This window comes from Paroedura picta, chromosome 12 (assembly GCF_049243985.1).
Source record: "Paroedura picta isolate Pp20150507F chromosome 12, Ppicta_v3.0, whole genome shotgun sequence".
NCBI classification, from domain to species: Eukaryota; Metazoa; Chordata; class Lepidosauria; order Squamata; family Gekkonidae; genus Paroedura; species Paroedura picta.
In genome coordinates, this window is record NC_135380.1 from 21,104,323 (window position 1) to 21,126,805 (window position 22,483).

Consider the following 22,483-nt stretch of genomic DNA (forward strand, 5'->3'; position numbering starts at 1 on the left):
TTTATAACATGATTTTCTCACCGGTTGCAAAGTAATGCTGAGGAAAACGAAGGTGTACGGGGGGGGGGGGGGGTTAGGTGTAATTGTGTTGTTGCATTCCTCGGCACGCTTACTCCGGAAAGCTCCTCATGTTAATCAAAGTTTGAGTCCAGTGGCACCTTCAGGGTCAATGAAGTTTTATGAAAGGTGTAAACTTTTCATGTGTAAGCACACTTCTTCGGATTTTACTGTATCTGAAGAAATGTGCGTGCATAAGAAAGCTTATACCTTGAATAAAACTTGGTTGGTCTTAAAGGTGCTACTGGACTCGAATTCTGTTCTGCTGCTTCAGGCCAACACAGCTCCCACCTGGAATCTCTCTTCACTTATGGCAATCTATGAGACTTGGATCCCAATTTTCTGGAAGGAAGGCTTGTGGAGGGATCTAGCTGCCACTCTCCGTTGTCATTTTTGAGCTGCTGCTCTTTTTAAAAATACATTATTTCTTTATTCTTTTATTTCTCTACTGCCTCTCTCAGACTAGCCATCTCAGGGCACAAAATGTATTAATTTATTAATAACATTTAGTGCCCATTAAGTAATATTCCTAGGCACTATGATCCATACAACTGTCACCCCCAGTCTTGATTACAGTAATGTGCTCTACGCAGGCCTACCCTTGAACCTGGTCCTGAAATTCCAATAGGTGCACAATGCATCTGCCTGGCTTCTCACACGGATGCCATGGAGAGCCCATGTAAGACCGGTGTTGCGGCTTCTGACAATTCTAGATCCATTTCAAGGTCTTGGTTTTGACCTTTAATGCTTTATGTGGTCTGGGCCCTGCTGAGGGACCGCCTTCCTGAATACATTCCCAAGCGGGCTCTCCAATTAAGCAATACCAAACAGCTGTAGATCCCTGGCCTCAAGGACTTTCATTTTAATTGTGTGGGAAGACAATAGGGCAACATAGGCCTGCCCCAGCCCTGTTCCTGGCCCAGTGGTGTAGGCCAGTAGTCGCCAATCCCCGGTTCGGAGACCGGTACCGGTCCGTAGATCATTTAGTACCGGGCCATGGCGTCTCCTCGTCCTCCTCCCTGGCTGCTGCGTTGGGGGCTGCCCTGCCACTCTGCCGCCAGCTCACCTTTAGTGCTCTCCAGTGACCACCATGGCTGGGGCTCCCCCTGGCCATGGCACTGTGCAGCTGCTGCTGGCAACACCCCCCAGCGGGCGGCGGGAAGTCAGGGGCACTGGCTGGAAAACAAGTGGAGCAGGGGCTCAGGCGGCGGCGTCCCTCAGCAAAAGACTATCCCCCCCGGGCCTCAGTAAAATTGTCAAGCATTGACCGGTCCCTGGTGATAAAAAGGTTGGGGACCACTGGTATAGGCCACTGAGCCGTTTCTGGCATGGGGGGGGGCATGGAGTGACATAGACCTGCTCCAGCCCTGTTTCTGGCATTGCGGGGGGGGGGGGGGCGTCAGGCGACTGAGCAGCAGGCTCCCTTTAGTGAAGAAGAGCAAACTACTAGCCAGCCCAGAGTTTAGGTATGGTTCTGTTCACTAATCATCTGTAAATATCTCAGTGTTGTGATTTCCTGTCCTTGGGAGTGGCCTGTGACTTCTGGGAGCATGGTTGAAATGTGCTGCCTGCTAATATCACTTCCGGGGGATCTCAAAAGCCTGAATAATGTTTCAGGGGTTCCTCAGTGGTAAAAAGGTTGAGAAAGCAGGAAAAGTCTCTTTGCTTTCAGTGCTATCTGCTTCCTCAAAGTAATGTTAATATTTATTTGCAGTTTCAAGAGTATACAAAATTCAAGTCCATGAAGTATAAAATAACGATTTGGAAAACATGCACATATAAATATAAAACACTGCTAAAATTAATCTAGTTGTTTAATTTTCATATTAGATTAATCCATTGCAAATTTAAATTAGTATTCTGAAAACAGTTCAAAACACTACAGCAGAACAGACAACTGGATCTCAATCAACTTTCCATGTGCTGATACATCAGTTTAAAAATAGGCCACCTATTTGACTATCTCTGTCAGCTACTATACTTTTTGCCATCACACTTACCTTGATGGAATTATATTGTGATGTCAAGTGTTTTACATACAATGCTGGTCTAATCAAGTAAATATAAAACTAGATTTTGGTATTCTTTGTTAATTGCATATCTGATAAGATCCTGCATGCTTGCTGCTTTATTTATTATTATTATATTTATATACCGCCCTCCCGAGGCTCACCTCACCCCCAGTCAGGTATGGCGGGCTTTGGAGCAGTTAGTATACTCTAAGTCAGGGGTAGTCAACCTGTGGTCCTCCAGATGTCCATGGACTACAATTCATGGGAATTCATGGGAATTGTAGTCCATGGACATCTGGAGGACCACAGGTTGACTACCCCTGCTCTAAGTTACATCCAACCAGGTTATTTTTAAAGCACAATGCCACCATTTTGAAACAAGTTTCAAGTGGACCAGCCCAGAATAGCAATTTACGAGAATGCAGTAACATACTCCCCTCAATTTATCTAGGACTCCCAACAATACTCGCCTACAAAGAAAGAACTAAAAAGAGCATAAAAGCGTCATGCTCCTCCCAGTAGTGAATGACATATTGTCTAACAGGTCTGTAAGACACTGCAGAGGGATCTGGAGTACAGGGTTTCCTATTCGTAATAGTAGCACATGGACCGCCTGTCTCCTGTCAGCAGCGGACCCTCTGCTGGACTATGGGCCTTGGCAGAAGTTGAACCATGTTAGCATGGCTACTAAGGCGACTTTGGAGTAACAAAAAACTTATTTTTTAAAAGTAGTTCATCAGGAGTAAGAGCAAATCTCATAAACAATCTGTCCTCATTATTCAGTCCTAAAGGCTGAGAATTATGCAGTGAAACAACTGACATCATGGAAATGATGATGCAATGGGATTTGTAGTTTCAGTCTTATGCCAAAGGATCAGGACAGGTAGCAGCAACACAGAACACATCTGGAGACAAGTAGCAGAAGTGGAAAGCCTACATTCTATGGCATATGCTCTGGAGAAAATCTCGTTGAGCAGGACTTAACTTACAAGGAAATATACAAATAATAGAACTATACCACAAAAAGCAATCTGCAGTGAAAGGAAGCTATATAAACCTGTTAAATTTATTGCAGATTATATAGGAGAACAGTCCACAATACAGGACAGCATAACAAACATGCCTAGCAGTGAACAGAAACTTGCAGACAGTTTCTCTATTAAACAACATGTTCTTACTTGCAAAACTTTGTTGCAAGTCAAGACCAGCATTTTCTCAAGTTCACCCAGGTGCTGAAATCTTCTAATTTATTCTTCTTTCAAAATAAATTCAGTTCCCAAATAATGGACAACCCAGTAACCAGACCTACAATCTGCAGTAGAAAAGCAATAACACAGAAATAACAATTTATAGCAATACTAGTTACATTAATCTCTCCTTTACTAATGAACTTTTCACATATATAGTTTTCTTTATATTATACAAGGTGCTAAGAGCCCAGAAAGTCTTATCAAGCTCTTTAGCAAACGAACTCTCTCTCTACTGCTAACTTCCATTCCTGATTCTGTCATTACTAGGCTAAACCAATTAGTCCTTTTACCCCAGAACCTATCCCACTGATTTCTTTTGTTCCTAAATAAGTGGTTTGAGGACACTGCCTTTAGGGGAAAATTGAGACCAAAATCCAACAAGGTCCACTGAATACAATAGGACATCTGAATGAACAAGCCTACTTGAATTGTACTATCTGTATCCTAATAGCAAAGCTGGCCAAATCTGAGGATATGTCAGTCTGGTGACTGAAGCTGTGAACAGAAAAGGCAGATCTTTCTACAAAGCTGGAAAGGATCCCAGGCTTGTAGATAAATCTGAGATTGTATACATATATAAGTTAAAATATTTTCTTTTTATAAAATTGGGAATTAAAACCCCAAAAGATAAAAGAAACACCTGTAGTTTTAAGAAACAGAAATCCTCAGTGGTTGTTGCTAAGCAACCACTGCATTCTAGGCTTCAGTTTCTGTGAATGAAAGTCAGGGGTAGAGAGCAGGTCCCTTTCCTGGATTACTTTAGCCTTTGAGGGAGAATCCTTGGGACCAGGCCTGGCTGGGGTTGCCAGCTCCAGGATGGAGAATTCCTGGCAAATTTGTGGTAGAGTCTGAGGAAAGGAGGGTTTGGGGAGAGAGGAGGTCTCAGCTGAATATGATGCCATAATGTCCACCCTCCACAGCAGCCATTTTCGCCAAGGTAACAGATCTCTGTCTTATGGAATTGAGCTGTAACTCTGGGAGATCACCAGGTTCTGCTTGGATGTTGGCAAACCTAGGCCTGACAGCCACCTCTGAATAACTCCGTATCACCAGGCTTGCATGATGCAACCAGGCCTGGCTGCTTGCCATTGTTCAACAGCAGCCACCCTTGGAAAGCCAGTGTGGTATAGTAGTTAGAGTTTCAGAGCAGGGTCTGGGAAGCCGAGGTTTGAATCCCCATCTAGCTGTGTAAGTTCACTAAGTGATTTTGGACCAGACACATACTTTCAGACTAACCTACATCACAGAGTTGTTGTGTGGATAAGAAAAGAGGAGAACAAGCTGTTTTGGTCCCCACTGTGGAAAACGGTGGAGTATAAATGAAGTAAACAAATAATAAATATAGCTGGAAGGTAGGTGAAATGTTGGTCAGTAAAATAGCTGAGAAAGAAAGAATGAGGCAGGGGTAGGGGAAGGGGAGCAGATACGGAGGGGAAGGAAAGAGGAAATGACAAGGGGAAGGAAAGAGGAAATGGTGTGGGCAGGCAGGTACAAAGAAAGTGAGGTGCCACCCCAAAAGCCGTTGAAAATTCCCTGCCATGCAAGTGGGCCTGACCCAGTGGCTGGTACTATAAAACTGGGCCACAGTTTTCCTGGGTAGAAGCTACCAGGTGTGTGGGGGAAGTGTAAGACACAGAGGTAGATAAAGTTAGGTTGACTATTGGGTGGGAAGGAGATAGGGTTACCAACTCAGCTTTGTAGAGTAGGGCCTGAGAAGGGTGGGGTTTGAGAAGGGGAGGGACCTCAGAAGGGTATAATGCCATAACGCCCTCCAAAGCAGCCATTTTCTCCATGGGAACCAGGGTTACCAACCTCTAGATGGGGCCTGGAATTTCAACTAATCTCCCAATCCTTTAGAGAAAATGTCTGCTTTGGAGTGTGGACTCTATGGCATTATATCCTGCTGAGGTCGCTTACCTCCCCAAAACCTTGCCTCCCAAGGTTCCATCCCCAAATCTCCTGGAATTTCCCAACCTGGAGTTGACAACCTTAATGAGAGAAGAAAGCGGGTGGCGAAAGAGGAGAGTCTATGGGGGCTTTCAGGAAAAGGAAAGCAGACATAGTGGGAGAGGGGGAAATGTAATGGCTCCTGCAAGCCCCCGTGAGTTCCTGCTTGTAAATGAAATAATAACAGATCATTTCCGTGGCAAGTATTGCATAGATGCACAGTCTCTTACAGGCACATGTTTTTACTCAAGTGTGATTACAGGGCAACCCAATTTCTATGGGTGCCATGCACTTTGCAATCAGGAGCTGAGAGAAGGCCATGGGCCAGGACAAATACACTTCACTTTGGTAGAGTCATACTGTGGGTTTCTAGCTGCCAGCTTGGAAAAGAAAAAGGCATAGGTTGTGACGTTTCTCATAAATGGCTGGCTCCCCGGGTGAAGGGTTTAATTGGCTTTACATCAGCCATCCAGGTATTTCAGAAGAGATTTGTTAATGAAACTGCTCTAGTAGGAAGCAGGATGCAGAGTTCAGCCTAAAATCCACAGGCAACAAAACAAGCTTGTAGATTGGTGGTATGCATGGCTGCACAACAGAATATGGACTGTGGAGCTGGAAGGGAAGGAACCTGAGAGCTCATCTGTCTTTCCAGCTGTTCAGGTAATTGAGAAGGTGAAATTGCTCAACTGTGGGGAAAAGAGACACAGCAGATTTAATTCACCTCTCTGTGACTCTGGATGGATTCTGTGCACTAGTAACATCAGTGCTTTTGTTGCTATGGCAAGGTGAGAAGGAAAAAGGAAACTCTTCCATCCCCCTTGTAAGGAAAACAGTATTCAATCTATTCAATATCTTTATGCACCCTCTTGCTCAACTGGTGCGGAAGTTTGGGCTGAGTTGTCACCAATATGCTGATGACACCCAGCTCTTCCTCCTGATGGACGGCTGCCCTGATTCTCCCCCTGAATCCTTAGCCAGCTGCCTGGAAGCAGTGACCAAGTGGCTCAAGCAGAGTAATCTGAAACTCAACCCTTCAAAGAGGTCCTGTGGCTGGGCAGGAGGGGTCCAAATAAATATCACAAGTGGTAGCAACAGTGAATGAAAAATCCACAGAACCAGAAAGAATTAAAAGCAGCAAAACTAGCAAGCAGCACGCTGACAACAACCAAACCACAGCACATGAAATATCCCCACCATCTAGTTATAACTTTGCCCCTGGACATGTAAGATCCATTAACTTATCATGATTTATAGTTATCGAGAAACCTAGCCTCCATTTACTTGCATTCAACATATCGACTCTTTTGAAAGCCAGTGTAAACTAGCATCCATTGCCACATTTGAATTCCACAAACACTGACTGATCATGTGACACTCTCTTCTGTTTTGGAACTAAGCTTTTCTTGGGCATTCTGGTCAACAGACACTCTGAGGCTTTTTCTTGCCCACTGGAAAGCAGGGGACCACTTGGACAGGAAAGATGTCTTGCCTGGCTGTTTGAAATAGACTGGTACCCACTGCAGAAATATTCGCATTGTTTTTCTGTTGCGAAAGCACTCAACAAGGAAATACCTAGTGCTGTGCAGGGTTAATTAGAATGCTTTTAATACTAATTTCGAACAGGGAATGATTAGAGTTAGCATGTAGCCATCTGATTATAGACAGCAAACAGACCCAAGTGATTTAGTTGTGGTATCTGAATGCTTTCTAATTCCCTTGGTCTAATTAGGGTTGCCAGCTCAGAGTTGGGAAATACCTGAAGACTTTGGGGCTGGGGAAGGACCTCAGTAGATTATAATGCTCTGGACTCCACCCTTCAAAGCAGCCATTTTTTCCAGGGGATATTGATCTCTGCCGTCTATTGATGAGCTATAATTCCAGGGGATCCCCAGACCCCACCTGGGGACTGGCATCCCTAGGTCTAATGTTCCCAATTATTATAATGGCCTACATCCTACCGAGCAAAGTTTGAACCTTCCTCCAACTTCAGTGGCTCCTCCTCTAGTATAAGAGTCACTTAATTTGGATGATGGCTGCTTAAGTTGGAAGAAGCAGCTGGAAGAATTTCCTCAAGCTTAAGGTAGGATATGTCACATTGGTTCCCTGAAACCAGTTAACTAATTGGGCTTTCGCTCTAGCACACACATTACTTTGGTTTTCCTGGCTAGAATTTGGATGGGAGAACTCCAAGTAATGACATGTAAAGAATTGTCCCAGTTAATGCAGCCCTGTTTTATAGTGAAAACCTTAAATATGGATCCAATGGAAAGGCCTGAATCAGAACAGTCCATTGCAACATAATGAACAAAAGTTATCTAGCATCTTAAAGAGCTATGGTGGCATAATTTTCTGTGAATTACACACACAATGGAACTAAGGAATGTAGGTGGTACAACAGAACTGTGATATTTCTATGGAAAGTCCAGATGTATACATATGCAGTGACCCATTCACAACTTTTATCTTTCCAGCTAATTTAACAAGTTAATTGCAAAATAAACCCCCATTCTCAATTATGCCTGAATAGAATCAAATTTACAGTTCAGCAATTTCATACTGGAGCCCACCTGAAGTTTCTTGGAGACCCAGTGTGGTGTAGTGGTTAATAGCAACGGAGTCTAATTTGGAGAACCAGGTTTGATTCCCCGCTCTCCCACATGAAGCCTGCTGGGTGACCTTGGGCCATTCACAGTTCTCTCAGAACTCTCTCAGCGCCACCTATCTCACAAGGTGCCTGTTGTGAGGAAAGGAAGAAAAAGAGATTGTAGGTTGCTAGAAAAAAGCAGAGTATAAAAACCTCTTCTTCTAGCGGGTTGTAGATCATTAACAGAATGTCTCAGGAAACTGAGGTGTTCTCCAACTGGATTCTGATCATTGCCATATTTTATGTCAGATTTGTCTTCTCTCCCTAAAGGGTAGCACTGCACAACTGCTGCATTGGATCTAAAAGAAGAAGAAGAGTTGGTTCTTACATGCCACTTTTTTCTACCCAAAGGAGTCTCAAAGTGACTTACAATTGCCTTCCCTTTCCACTCCCCACAACAGACACCCTGTGAGGGATGGGAGGCTAAGAGAGCCCTGATGTTACTGCTCGGTCAGAACAGAAGAAGAAGATGCTGCTTTTCTCTTCCTGAATATGCTGCTTTTCTCTTCCTGAAAGAGTCTCAAAGCAGTTTCCAATTGCCTGCCCTTTCTTCTCCCCACAACAGACACCCTGTGAGGTAGGTGAGGCTGAGAGAGCCCTGATGTTGCTGCTTGGTCAGAACAGTTTTACCAATGCCCAAGGTCACTCAGCTGGCTGCATGTGGGGAAGCGCAGAATCAAACCCAGTGTGCCATATTAGAAGTCTGCACTCCTAACCACTACACCAAGCTGGCTCTCCAGGGAAGCCTAACTGGGGCTCCTAAATGCCATGGCTTTCTTTCAACACTATACATATATCTATCAGGACAGAACACTCTCTGTTCACAGCTTTGGATGAAAAGTCCATTCCTGTGTTCATGTCTACACAGATGACCACATGAAATTGCATTGCTTGTGCCTGCCTAACGTATTATGCTCTGCCTCCCTAAAGATACAAGTTTGGCATCTATGATTTCTGAACAGAAAGTAGAATAAAGGCCCCGTCTTCTAGCCAGTGCAGGTTTTCAATGCAAATGTCAGTGCAGTTGCCTTTTCACACTAAATAGCATGTCTTTGGATCTCCCTAATGCTATTTTGGGTAAATATATCATTGCTTCAAGATCGCATGTGTAAGAAAACAATTCAGCAGAGCAACCATTCTCAACAGGAGCCTTAGGGGGCCCTGGCACATTTGAAGAGGGGCCACAGACTGAAAAAATGCGAGAAGGGGAGCCCAAACGGTTTATGGGGAAACTGAGCAACTCCGTGTTGGGTTGTGAACATGGCATATATTTTAAACACCAGCCGGTTGAAGACTGTGTTGTGAAAGCCAACTAGAAAACCTACAGATTGGTGTGAATGTGTATTAAAACCACTGGGACAAAGAGAGCCAGTTTGGTGTAGTGGTTTGGTGAAGTGTGGACTTCTAATGTGGCACACCGGGTTTGATTCTGCGCTCCTCCACATATGCAGCCAGCTGCATGATCTTGGGCACTGGTAAAACTGTTTTGACCAAGCAGTAATATCAGGGTGCTTTCAGCATCACCTGCTAGCCAGGGTGTCTGTTGTGGGGAGAGGAAAGGGAAGGCGAATATAAGCCACTTTGAGCCTCCTTTGGGTAGAAAAAAGCGGCATATAAGGACCAACTCTTCTTCAAACGTATTTCAGAACCAAGTCCCTCTTCTATTCCGAGAAGGGACCTGGCTTTTTCTGGTGTGAAAAGACGCGGGTTTTTGTTTGTTTGTTTAGTTCCGTTGGGTTGCAAGTCTAATAAGTCAAAGGACGACAGGCACGCAGTTCTTTCACATCCCAACCCCGCTCACTGCCTGGCAAGAAGAGGAGCCGCGCGAAGCCCCCAGACTTTCTCCAAAGCCAGCGCGAAAGGCGCGCGTCTCTTCGGCGGCTGCGGAGAGCCGCGCGCGCTCCGTCCTCTCTGCGGGGCCCCACTCCGTCCACTAGGGGCGTCGCGGTCGCAGGATGCGGGACAGGCCCGCACAGCAAGAACGTGGTGCTGTTTGCGCATCACCTGACGCTTTTGCAGCCTCTGAAGTGATTGGATAAGAGGATCCGGCTTCTCCCCCCCCCCACCCGCGCTCCCCGCCCTTGCATGCTGCTCCTTCCCCCCCCCCCCTCCTTTCCCTCCTCACCCTTTCTCTCCCTCCTCCTTGGGGTGGCTGCTGTTTTGCAGCATTCACCAGCGGCAGAGGCAGGGAGGCAGCGGCGGCCCATCCAGCGACGGGGTTGTGTGCGCGCGCGAGGGTGGCTTTTGCTTTTCTTTTCTTGGCATGGGAAGCAGCTGCAGGATCTAGCTGGAGAGACCGCTTCTGCAGCCAAGTTTCGGCTCTGGGGGACGCGCTTCCTGGGGAGCGCTTCTCGCCCGGCTCTCGGCTGCTTCTGAATCGAGGCGCGCTCCCAACGCAACCGCAACCACGTTAACTTCACAGAGGTCCGGGGTCTCCTGCGGAGCCAGGTAAGGCGTTCTTGGGGGCTGAAATAAAATTAGCCCGGGAGAAGAGGCGAAGGCTCACGAAGCCAGCCTTATTCTTTATAGAGCGCCAGGGGGACACACCGGGGGGACGGGACGGGGGACGAACACCCACCCACCCCGACATAAGGAGGTCTCTGCCCCAAGGAAGCTACAGGCTGAATTTCAGCAGTGATGGGAGACAACGGTGAGAAACAAGGAAAGCTCGGCTCAGCTGCTACTTTTAAGTTCTCAACCGGCGTCTTTATCTCTCCAGTATCTTCTGACAGGACAAATTCCCCTGTGCCTTTAGGCACTTTTAGTCTCCGGGGTGGTTTCTTTCATTTTAGACGACCAAGGACGATGCCTCAATTACCAAGATTCTTATACAAAAACAAAAGGAATTTTGCAACACTTTATAGACTAAGAACATTTAATTCTAGGATCAATTTAGCATGGACTACACTGAATCTTCTCACTGCATCCAAAGATGAGGGCTACTGAAGTCCGCAAAACCAAACACTGGGATGAAATATTGTTAGGCTTTAAAGTGCAACAAAGGCTTGTTTTGGGTTTGGGGTTTTTTTTTTTTTGCTGAAGCTGACAAACACGGATAAGCCCTCCGGGTCAGACTAGCGAGCAGAGCTATTCCTTGTGCGCAGAATGCGTTTGGAGAGGAGCAATTATTCTGGCGTGTTAATAGATTTGGTGCGGGAAGAGGCTGCTTAATGGGGAGGGGGAGCTTTGCTGTAGGAGCCGGGCTTTGCTGCAGCACAGTGACTCCAGCACAGATGCTGCGGGACAGGCAGAAGGAACCAGGTCTGAATGAGGAGCAAGACGGGTAGGACAGAGGTTCTGTGAAGCGGTTCCTCCTCCCTTTGGAATCTGCTTAATGAAGACAACTGGACCAGTCCGTCTGAATTCCACTGACCACAAGGTAGTCAGTGACCTTCCTGTCGTCCTGCAGTTCCTCTGAACAGGGAAACGACAAGAACTTTTGACTGGGTTCTTGCAAGAGTGGCAGAAAACATGTCGCAAGGATCTTGTGAAAGCTGAGGGATTTGCAGAGAGAGGGATGGGGGCGGAGTGCGTGGGGATGTTCTTGATGTCTTTGAGTGGGCTGGCACATGTATATGTATGAACGGGTGGCTGTATGACTTGGCACATGTGTTTATGTGAGGCTTGATTAGTAAAGAGATAGGTTTGTATGTAGGCAGAATTTTGGTCGAAGCCAATTAATGGGGCTACGTGCGTGCACATATCTGTGGCTGATGACCAAGGGGTGACAGCATGAAGACGCATAGATTTATTTAAACGAAGTGTGTGTCACGAGGATCACAAATTCTTCTGTGTTCAATCATGACAGGTATGCCCTGTGGAACAAGAGAGCGTGCCCAGGAAAGGCAGTTTTTATATGACTGAAGGTGTGTGTACGTTAACTGGGACTTGATACATGTATAATTTATTTTGAATTGTCATCCTGTCTTATGCTAACAGTCTGATCTGGTTATAAACATATTTAGAATGCAATAAACCTCCCCAAAGCATGAAGCACATACCTGATCATTTTGACTTGCATATACTACTGTTGGTTTCGTATGTGAGTTGGTAATGATGTGCATGTGAATTGCAAGTATTGTATTGAGACCTTCTAAATGCCCCTAACTATGAAGAGATATATGCACAGCCAAGATTAGAAGTATCTGCAATTGTGCATACTGTCTATGATACTTCCTCTCCAATGCGTGATTGTGAAGGGTATGAAAGTGTGGCCACACATAGTTCTAGAGATTTACATGACCATTCACGAGGCTGCGTGTACACTCTTGACTTATCTCAGGTAGGTGTTTGGGTGTGTGTATGTGTGCAATGTTCTGAATAGGCGTGGGTTCATTCTTTTGGCTTCAGGGGGTTCAAGTGTGCATGGAATAGGTATATCAACATTCATTTCATAATACAGAGGCGTACTTTTTAAATAGAGGGAGGCCTTGTAGGATTGAAGTGCTAGCAGGGTCTCCATCTAAGATTTCAAGGTGGTGATTTAGCAGGCTCTATTTTTGAATGCGAAAAGGTAGGAATTTTATATAGTTACTTTTTATTTATTGTCTCCCATGATGCTTCTACTGGTGTCAGAACTCAACCACTTGCCCCAGGCATGTGATGTAGGGACTCTTCTAAATCTAAGCTAGTCTGACTTTAGTTAGTGCCTAGATAGGTGAATGCCTAGGAATCCCACATGTGCTGTCTCAGTTTACTTAAGATACATATTCTAACTTCTCAATAAAATCAGCCAACAAGATGGCTAACCCTGTAAATCAATCCGATGTCGGCATAAAAAGTAAGAATTCAGCAGCAGTAGAAACAAAACATCATCAGGAAAAAAGAGGATCAGACTACTCCAAAAACTCCATTTAGCAGTGATAAAGAAAAATTCATCAAAGCAAAGCACCTCCCCTTAGGGTCTGGGCCAGTATTAGATTGGCCTGACTCGACAAGCCCCCAGTGACAACATCCCAAATTCCATCGGCCATCTTTGGTCCACCCACAGGGCTTGTGTGGGATAGAAATTACATTGTATTTCGCCATAGTTTGGGTTGAGTTTTAGAATGTTTTAATGGGTTTAATGGGGTTTTTATTTTATTATATGGATTGTATACCAAAAATTGTAAACCGCTGTGAGCCAGGTCTGGGAACAACGATCATACCAATCCAACTATAAATAAATAAAGCCAGTCCATAAACATTTCTAAAGCCTGCCCACAAAAATGAATAAACTAGCACTGTAATGGATATAACTACAGGCTCCAAAAGCTTCCAGGAGGGAAGGAACATGGTGAAATTCCCAGGACAGGAAGTCCCATAAATGGAGGGCCATCTGTGAGAACACCTTGCTGAGCATGACAGCCAACCTAACCTCCCTCACTTGAGGCATACAGAGCAAATCTTAAATGATAGGTAGGTTGATACAGATGGAGATGGTGTTTCAAGGAGGTTGGTTCGAGCCCTTTAGGGCTTTAAAGACTGGTGTCAGGACACTGAATTGGGCCAAGAAGTAAGCAGGCCGCAGGGGAAATGATGAGCACTCGTCAGACAGCATTCAGGACCTTTGCTTTTGGATCCAACTCTTTTCAAATACAATGGAGCATGTTACAGTAACCTAATCTTGATTCCTGTCAAGGGCAGAGTCTGCACTTACTTTCTTTATTCCATTGTCAATCCTGTTGAATTCAGATTGCTTTGAACTCGGATCTTCCTCATCCCCTCCCCTCCCCATTGAAACAGGAAAGTGTTCTGCACGTGGTTAGGGTAGTTCAGAAGGTGAGGGGGAGCCAAGTGTCTTTCTTTCTTTTCTTGGAGGGGAGGGGGACAGGACTGAAAAAGGCAGAGAAGGGAGAAAAAATCCAGGACCGACAGAAGTTGAGAGAAATTAGGGACTTCTCCTTTAAGGCAAGCGTGTCACATGACCAGGTGTAGCTTATCAGAGGTTCTCTACCACGGAGCTTTCTTGCCCAATCCGGATATTGAGGATTAAAAGCAGTCTGAGATATCGCACAATAAAGGTAGGGTCACCTCGGATCAATCCTTCTTGCTGCAGAAGGAAAATTAAAATCGGCCAAAATCCAAACGGAAATCGCATTCTGTGTAGAGGGCAGGGACTGAATCGATCTGGGGTTGGAATAAAAGCTCCGTGCAGTTTACACCAAGGAATATGGCTTGAAACATCAAATTTGGGCGACAGATATACACAGGAAATTGCTTTATACTGAATGGGGCCCATAATCTCTCTTAAGGTCACTATTTATTTCCTTTCCTGGCAGCAGCCCTCCTGGGTCAGTTAAAGGTATTCCACCTCACCAACTACTTGATCCTTTTAAGCTGGAGATGCCAAGGATTGAACCTGGAAACATCTGCCAGCCAAGCAGATGCTCCTACTGCTGACCCACAGCTCCTCTGCCAAGGTTCAGATCTCTGACTAGTCACAAAACCTCACTGGGTGGCTTTCTTCAGTAAGTTAGTCTTTTTATCTCCTTCCTGCTCCCTCCCTTTATCTTCCTTATGCCAAATTCTATTTAGCAAATTGTAGGACTCAAGAGCTTGTCCTCTTGTTCCCTGTAAAACACCATGTGGTTTAAAGGTGCAATATCAATAATAAATACTGGGTGGACATTTGTCTATGGCCCCATTAAAATGGGATGGCATACCGTTTGCCACTCTCTTGGAATGAACAGCAGTTTGCCCCCCAGGCAATCGGCCAAGATCCCTCCTCCGCCTTCTGCACTACTACTTCTGAAACCCAGGAAAGAGGGAGGAAGTCATGGGAACAACTCCTATGTAGCAGAGAGAGAAAACCGTGTGGCTCCCTTGGCTTCAGAGGAACAGGGCAGGCTTCCAATATGGCACCATATGGTCATGGTGAGCCTCAGCAGTGGAAAATAATGGAGAGGAAAAAGAAGGATTTTTAGGTAAATGAAACTGGGAAGGGAAAGCCCTCCACAATTCCTGCATATCACGTTTGTCACCCTTCCTCCAAGGAGCACAGAGTAGTGTTCATAAGGTGACCCCATTTTAGCCTCACAACCACCCTGGAGTAGGTTAGGCGGGCAGCACAGAAAGCATGATTAGCCTGAGGTGAACAGGCTAATCATGGCAGAGATTTGGCCGAAGCCCAGCACTCTATTGACTCTACTACTGTGGTTCATGGCCCTAAAGAAAAAATAATCGGGGCTGATTTTCATGGAGTGTGCTAAGGATTGGGACATTTCCCATAGAGGAGCTTTTTGTAAGGGGGGGGGGCAAACATGGACACGCTCATGATGGGGAAGGGGAGGCACAAGTGCTTCCACTAGGCATCTAATCGAAAGGAAACGAGTGTGTCTGGTGGTTTTTGCATGAATATGGATGTGGGTGGGAAGGAGTTGGTTGCTGGATGGCTGTGAGTGGGTGCACATCCACGTGGCTGTAAGGGCTGTCAGCCTTTGTGAACATGTGAGTGCATGGCAAGCATGAGACTGCATCACAAGGTGGTGCAGGTATGCCTGTTGAGTTGCAGGCTGATACGGATGGAATTCAGATTTTTGCCATCAGTCTCAGGGTCATTCTGACCTGAGCAGCCGTTTGGCTCAGGTGATTTCTTTTTCCCCGTAGCTGAACAATAGAAACCATGCAGCCTTCATTGGCTTAGCAAACGGCTGAGGAAGCCCTTCCCAGGAGAGATGATGCTGGCTGTTCACAAGGGAAAGCTGGCATGTTGAAAAGGCTGTGCTGTGAGTAGGCAGCATCTCAGGAACATGAGAAGAAAGGAGTGATCAGTAAGGAGAAAAGACATCAGGGTATTCTGCTTGGTTTCCCACGTTTTGGTTCAAGGACTTTACCTTTAACTCTCTCTTTACAATCTCTCACTCAGCCAAGGCTGCAGAATGAGTTCTGTCTCTCCCCGGGCATCCAGCCTCCCAACTCAAATCAGGGTGCCATTCTGTGATGGGTTGGCACACTGATTTTGGGCTGCTTGCATGATATCTGAACATCTTCCTCTGAAATATGTCTCACTTGCAATGTTTCAAAGTTACTGTGTTTTGTTAAGAGGAGAATTGGAATTACTTTTCTTCCACAGCTTACGTAATGTGCCTGCCTGCCTCCTCAAAAATCACCCGTTTGCACCCTACCATGCTGCTTTGAACACAGGAAAGGGCTAGAGTTCTTCAAGAAAAATGGTGCTGAGGTCTGGAGAAGTTAACAGTACTAAGCTGGAAGGAGCCAGCGTCTTTCAGATCTGTTCAGGGGCTAAATGGCCCTAATAATAAAATATATGCGTAGCCACTGAAATTTGTGAACAGTGTAGAATGAGGACAGAATTGTGTGCCCCTTCTTTCCTGCATTGTAACTTGGATTACCTAATGAAACTGATAAGTAATAGGTTTAGTAAAGGGAAGTACGTTCCCCATAAAACACATTAACATTGAATTTGCTGCTATAAGATGTGGTGGGGCCAAATTTCTAGCATAAGGCATCTGCTCTGCTTGCCACAGGTTCCATCCCTGGCATCTCTCGTTAGAAGGATCAGGTAATAGGTGGTGTGAAAGACCTCCTCCCCAACCCCTGGAGAAGCACTGCCAGACAGAGCAGACAGTATGGACCTGGAAAGACGAATGGTCTGGCTTAGTAAAGGCAGCTTTGTGAGTGTTCAATAGCTTAGGTAGCTTTGAGAAAGGATTAGGCAAATTCATGGAAGATAAGCCTGTCAAGAGTAATTAGTCATGATAGTTCCCTGTGTAACCTCTAAACATCAGGTGCTGCTAGGAAGGCCCGGCAAGCTATCATTCCCGGCTTGTGAGCTTTCCATCTGACTAAAGGCATGAAGTTGACTTATACAAAGACAGAACGTGGGTCCCTTGCAGCTCAACACGGTCTCAGCAGCATCTCTCTAGGATCTCAGGCAGAGGAAGATCTTTCCCAAACTTGCTGCCTGAGATTCTTTTTAAAGGGAGGTGCCAGCAGGAACCTGGGACCTTGTGCATGCAAAGCACATACTCCTCCACTGAACAACTGCCTCTCCCTGGGGTTGGCTGCTGATGGAAACATATGCCTTGGAATATTTATTTGCTATGCCTGTGCGCAAAGGCCTGGATATCCATTGCTCTATAGAGGAAGAATAATTCTAGGAGGAAGAATAATTCCTGTACACATGTGCAGCTGAACATTTGTTGAACTTATGCCTACCATGTATATACATGCAGAGCTTCTTCATTTGCCTCTTCTACATATGATTCCAGGCAGTATTTTTACAAACACCCACATATTCTGGGCATCGCTGCCTGTTTGCTTTTGTTGCCCAGCTGTCACTTGAGCACATTTTTCTTTTCTGAAGGGAACGTGGAGGTAAAACAATAGCTTCAGAAATATTAGCCCACATATCTGTCTGAATAGGCTCATGCGTATACCAAATTTCCATTTCTGAATGCTGGAGATGAGAACAAGAATCTGAGCTGCACTTTTCATTCTTTGGCTGGAGACAGATAATATTCGGTTCCATTGTCTCTTCTGGCAAAACAGGCTTTCTAGCTTATTGAAGCTTGCCAGAATTTAGGGAAAGAGAAGATAGCTGGATGAGCATGAAGAGCAAAGGCAGCAGCATTTCCCTAATAGACAACTAGCATGATGGCGGGGGGGGGGGGTAGGTTAAGGTCTGGGAGACCCAGATTCCCCACTCTGCCATAGAAGCTTGCTGGGTGAGCTTGGGCCAGTCATACAGTCTCAGCGTAACCTACCTCATGGGGTTGATGTGAGGATAAAGTGGAGGGACAATGTAAGCTCCCTTAGGACCCCCATGGGGAAAATGGTGGAGAAATGTAAATGAAATAAATATATGCACAAATGATAGCATATTCAGCTCTTAATCAAAAAATATTCCACTGTGTTACTATAGCCTACCCACGTACCTTTGATTCCCATGTATCCTGTTCAAAACATCAGTATCTACAATATCTTTTTCATACCTGTGTGGAATATGCAAAAAACTCTACATAAACCCATTTCAGTAGTCTACTGCATCAAGCATACCCTAACCTTGATTATCAGCTCAGCTTCCAAACTATCTGCAACAGCACTCCAACAATTGTCTCAGGGTACCAGTCTGTTCTGGCCTTCAAAATCCTCTTCCTGCCACTGAATACCAGATTCCACAAATGAGCGCAACCATAAGCAAAATACGATTGAGCTAATTTTTATATGCAAATAGGAGAGGTTTAATTGTGTCCACTTTCCACCTGAAGATCATTAAGGAACATGGGGGCCCCTGTCTTATGGGTCTCTACGTGCTTCTGATCTCCAGACGTACATACAACCCATGAGGCTCTAGGTGTATCCCCACGTCTGAACGAAAGTGCAGTGAAGGAATTTTTAACACCTTGGTGTGATACGCAGTCTTTGGCCATTTGTCTAGCACAGCCTTTCTCAACTTTTCTACTGTTGAGACATTCCTAAAACATTCTTCAGGCTTTGAGAAACCCCAGAGGTGGCACAATAGTATAGAATACAGTTGGGAAGCATAGCTATGTACACACACCCCTGGGCCCATCTGTGGCCATTTTGGGAGGAGAGGCAGGTTGACAGAATTATATATGGTCATATTACCCTATAAAAGTTTAACACATTTAAAAAATATATATAACAATTAACTCCCACCCATTTGGGAAACCCTTTCAGGACCATCAAGAAACCTCTGGGTTTCATGAAACTCTGGTTGAGAAAGCCTGGTCTAGCACCTAATGTTGGCATTTAGGGACACAAGGTTTAAAACTTGGCTGTTTGCTCAGATTTCTGTATTCATAATGGATTTCATTTTTATTCCTTCTCCTGCTGTTCTGGATGCTACTTTTAGCAGGATGTTGTAGGTGACTGAGATGACATTCTAATTGCTGTCAGCCGATTAAAAGAAATTATTTGTTCACTCCTTGATCTTCTGTTCGCTGTCTCATAAGCTAATGGCGGATACAGGCCCTGTCAATAAGCCTTTCAGGCTGGAGCACATGTGATGCAGCAGCCTGGCTGAATATCTGGGTCCGGTCAGTTTTGGGATGGAAGGGCTCAGCTTGAGACCCACAAAGGTGTGAAATAAAGAAATAAACTTTTACCACAGGCTGCTTACAGCATTCCTAGTCAACCCACAGTTCCTGAATATCACCCTGAATCATCAACAAAGCAGTAATGTCTTTAGAACACAGAGGGTATCACCATTTTCTTGCAAGTGAGAATGTGGCTCGCCTTTCACGTGACAGGGGAGGCTACACTGTGAGCTGAATTAAATAGGAGTCTAGTGGCACTTCAAAGCTTTCATGCGTCAGAAGCCATTTAGTCAGATGCAGAGGAATCAACTAATGAAGTGACCACTGGTTTAAGGAATGTTGTTCTTGAATAAATGTGCTTAGTCTTTAAAGTGCTACTGGATTCTCGTTCAGATTTCATATAACCGACTAATAAGGCTGCCCCTCTAGATATACCACAAGCTGTGATAAAAGAGCCCATTCAGAGAGAATTCCCTAGAACTACACCAGGAGCAAGGGCTCCTTACATCATATCATCCAACATTTCTTCAAACTTCTCTCTTTCCAAGATGGAACTGCTTCCTTTCATCTCTAACTAGAATGGGGATGGGGCAGGAGAAAGGGGGAGAGGGGGAGAGAGGAGACAATGGGACATCACTACCATACAATGCTGTAGGCCAAGGAGAAATTATATAAGATCTCCTTTACATCTCTTTGGTGCCTACTTCTAGCATATTTGGCTCTTCAAATACAGTGTGCACCCCAGAGCACTCTCAGCGATGTCATAAGTGGTTATTTGGCAAACTTGCAATTTGCATGGAGATGTACTTGGCCCATATAAACTGGTGAAAAACCTTGAGCCAGCTATAGGGGTGTGGTATGGAGGAACAAAAATATTTTGTCCTTGCATTGTGATATGCGGGAGACGAACAGTTCACAAAAGATGTCCCAGATCACTTTGGCCAAATGTTCTGTTAGGAAATCACTGAAACCAAGACCCATCAGAAGCTTAGGTGAGTTTTATTAAGAGTGGCTTGTGGGTGTGGAGCAGCCAAAATCACTAGCTGTCTGGATACAAGGCAATGAGAAAACCCATCCCTGCAAAAAAACAAAACCCTGCAGAACTGGGGGAAAAAGATCCTCAGCGTTTATCTGGTTAAATGTCCTCAACTAACACAGGCTAATCCTTTACCTGAAGCATTCCCAGCAGATGTCTTTCCAGGTTTTTCATGAAAATCTTCCAAGAAAGGAGATTATTTACACAGCGTCCCTCCCCCATCTTTGCAAAAGAAGTGTGATGGGTATTTGTTCTTCCAATCTTTCATGCTTTACTAAGCAACATTCTTCAGTTATCAAGAAGCCCTCCCAGGTGACCAGGCTCTGACAGCTTTTGGCAAGGGCATATTTCACTCCCACACGTTCACTCAGCCATGCACTGGCTTCTGCTGATGCTTGAGACAGGCAGGAATCTGAAGCATCTTTTGCACATGAGTAGCTGCCACCTGCCTCCCCATTGTCATTCTTGAATCTGGGAGTGTTTCTGGGCAGGAAACTTGGTCAGCTTGGAATTCGGAAAGGCACGTAGTTAAGCCTTTCCCGCACTGTAAATACTGAGCCTGCATCATCACATGGCACAGGAATATCTAGCCCTCTTTTTCTGTGTCTTCCCCCCCATTTTTGAAGGCCACTCCCAAGCTGGCCCTGTCATTCTAAGCACAGAGCAGGATTTCCAAGTGCTGTTTTGCCCCCAGCAGAAATGACTTTCTCAAAGCCGTGAGTCTGGAATCTTAGGTCTTGTTGTGACACTTGTGAAAATTACAGAACAGGGAGTGGGCACTAGCCCAGAATTGTGGCCGTGGATTCCTGGACTTGTCACAAAATGGCGGCCAAGTGGGATGCTGGGGTCAGTCACAAAATGCTTGGAGGTTGTAAACTGCATGGAGACAGTTGTTTCTGAATGGGTGCTTCCTGCAGATACAAAGGTGATTATGCTCAGCTGAAGTGCCTCCTGCTCTAGTGAGGTGAAAGACAGCCAATGCTATTTGCTTTGGGGAATAAGCATATGGGTGCCTGGGAGACCATTAGCAGGTACCATGTTGGGATCGCTGCCATAGGTCATAACAGTTGCTTTGCAAAACAATGCAGTAGACTTACCTGTCCAACAGTGGATTTGCCCTCATAAGCACTTCAGTTTATTATCTCCTTACTCTCTTTCCTGAGCTCAAGGAAATTTCCTGCCAGGTTGTGGCTTTCTGTGTAGCCCATGGCACAGCTCGCTCACACAGGTCATCGGAAATGACTTAATCCGCCAGCTGCATTCTGCAAACATACCCAGCCTGAGGTCTGGCACATGTCACGGTTGATGAGAACTGGTCTATGTGTGTCACTGTGCCTTATTATTTCTCCAGTTTAAAAACAACTCTTATCTTTCCACTGAAAAATGTCCCCAAAGTTGGTTGATGAATCTAAAACAGTAAAAACAAAAACATCAAATTAAAACAAGAAACTAGACACAGGTAACTATAAAAATGGGTAAACAGGATGGAAATGACCTAGTGCCTGAAGTAAGCCTTAGTCAAATATAACGAAAAGGTGTTAGGGGTACTACTACAGAAAAGGTCGTGCCTCTGGCAGCAGCCTACTTCCCTCCAAAGGCAGAGGCATATAGAGAAGTGCTTCTGATGCAGATCTTAGTTGTTGGGCAGGTTCATCTGATCACTTAGATCAGTTGTTCTCAACATGGGGGTTGTGACCTCTCGAGGGGTCGTTTGGCCCTTTCCCGGGGACGCCAAGACAGCCTGGTGGTGGTGGCAGCTGCCGCATGGCACTGGTCTCCTCTGCGCCACCTCGGAGGTCATGGAAGTTGTGGAGGAGGCCTTCTGTAGGGGTTGCGGCATTATGGCGATTGAGAACCGCTGCACTAAACCTACAAACCCCCCAACTGGCTCAATGACTAAGCTAACCCTAACCCTATCCGGAGAATTTATAAATCCCTCTATCTTTACATGTACTATAATGACAAAATACTTAAACATCCTAACCATGACACAACATCTTCTGCACCCCTAACACTCTTACCAAACCTACAAACTCCCCATCTGGCTCCATACCTACACTAACCCTAACCCTAACCCGAGAATTTACACTAATATAATTCCCCCTATTTTTACATGTACAATAATGTCAAAGAATTCTTATACACCCCATAGCTATTCCTAACCATGTCATAACATCTTTCCCATCCCTTACACTCCCACAAAACCAAGAAACAACATCCATACACATGCATAAGCTAAACCTAACCTGAGAATTTACGTTAATATAAATACCTCTATTTTTATATGTACTATAATGTCAAAAAAAAGAGAAAACTTAAACATCCCATGGCCTTTTCTAACCATGTCACAACATCTTCCCCATCCCTAACGCTTTCACAAAACCTACAACCACCCCATCCAGACCCATGACTAGGCTAACCTAACCCTAACCTGAGAATTTATGCTAATATAAATCCATCTATTTTTGCATGTACAATACTGTCAAAGAATACTTATACACCCCATAACCCTCCCTAACCATGTCACAATTTCT

At 45.1% G+C, this 22,483-nt stretch overlaps 1 protein-coding gene and 1 long non-coding RNA gene across 5 annotated transcripts in view; one reads left to right on the plus strand and one right to left on the minus strand.

Annotated features, from left to right (window-relative positions):
* Positions 1-2,927: 2,927 nt before the first annotated feature.
* LOC143821437 (uncharacterized) lies at positions 2,928-21,353 on the minus strand. The gene is made up of 3 exons (XR_013225801.1): positions 21,047-21,353; positions 7,834-8,000; positions 2,928-3,381 (listed from the first exon to the last, which is right to left on the minus strand). It is a non-coding gene; the product is annotated as an uncharacterized LOC143821437 (long non-coding RNA).
* PHYHIP (phytanoyl-CoA 2-hydroxylase interacting protein) overlaps positions 10,031-22,483 on the plus strand; it is a 47,481-nt gene continuing 35,028 nt past the window's right edge. Inside the window, exons 1-2 of one of the 4 annotated variants that reach the window (XM_077305381.1) lie at positions 10,031-10,358; positions 11,719-11,776. The gene's annotated coding sequence lies outside the window, so the exon portion shown is untranslated. Of the gene's footprint in view, positions 10,359-11,114; positions 11,290-11,718; positions 11,777-22,483 lie in introns of those variants that run through there. The other 3 variants (XM_077305383.1, XM_077305380.1, XM_077305382.1) reach the window with 3 other exon arrangements.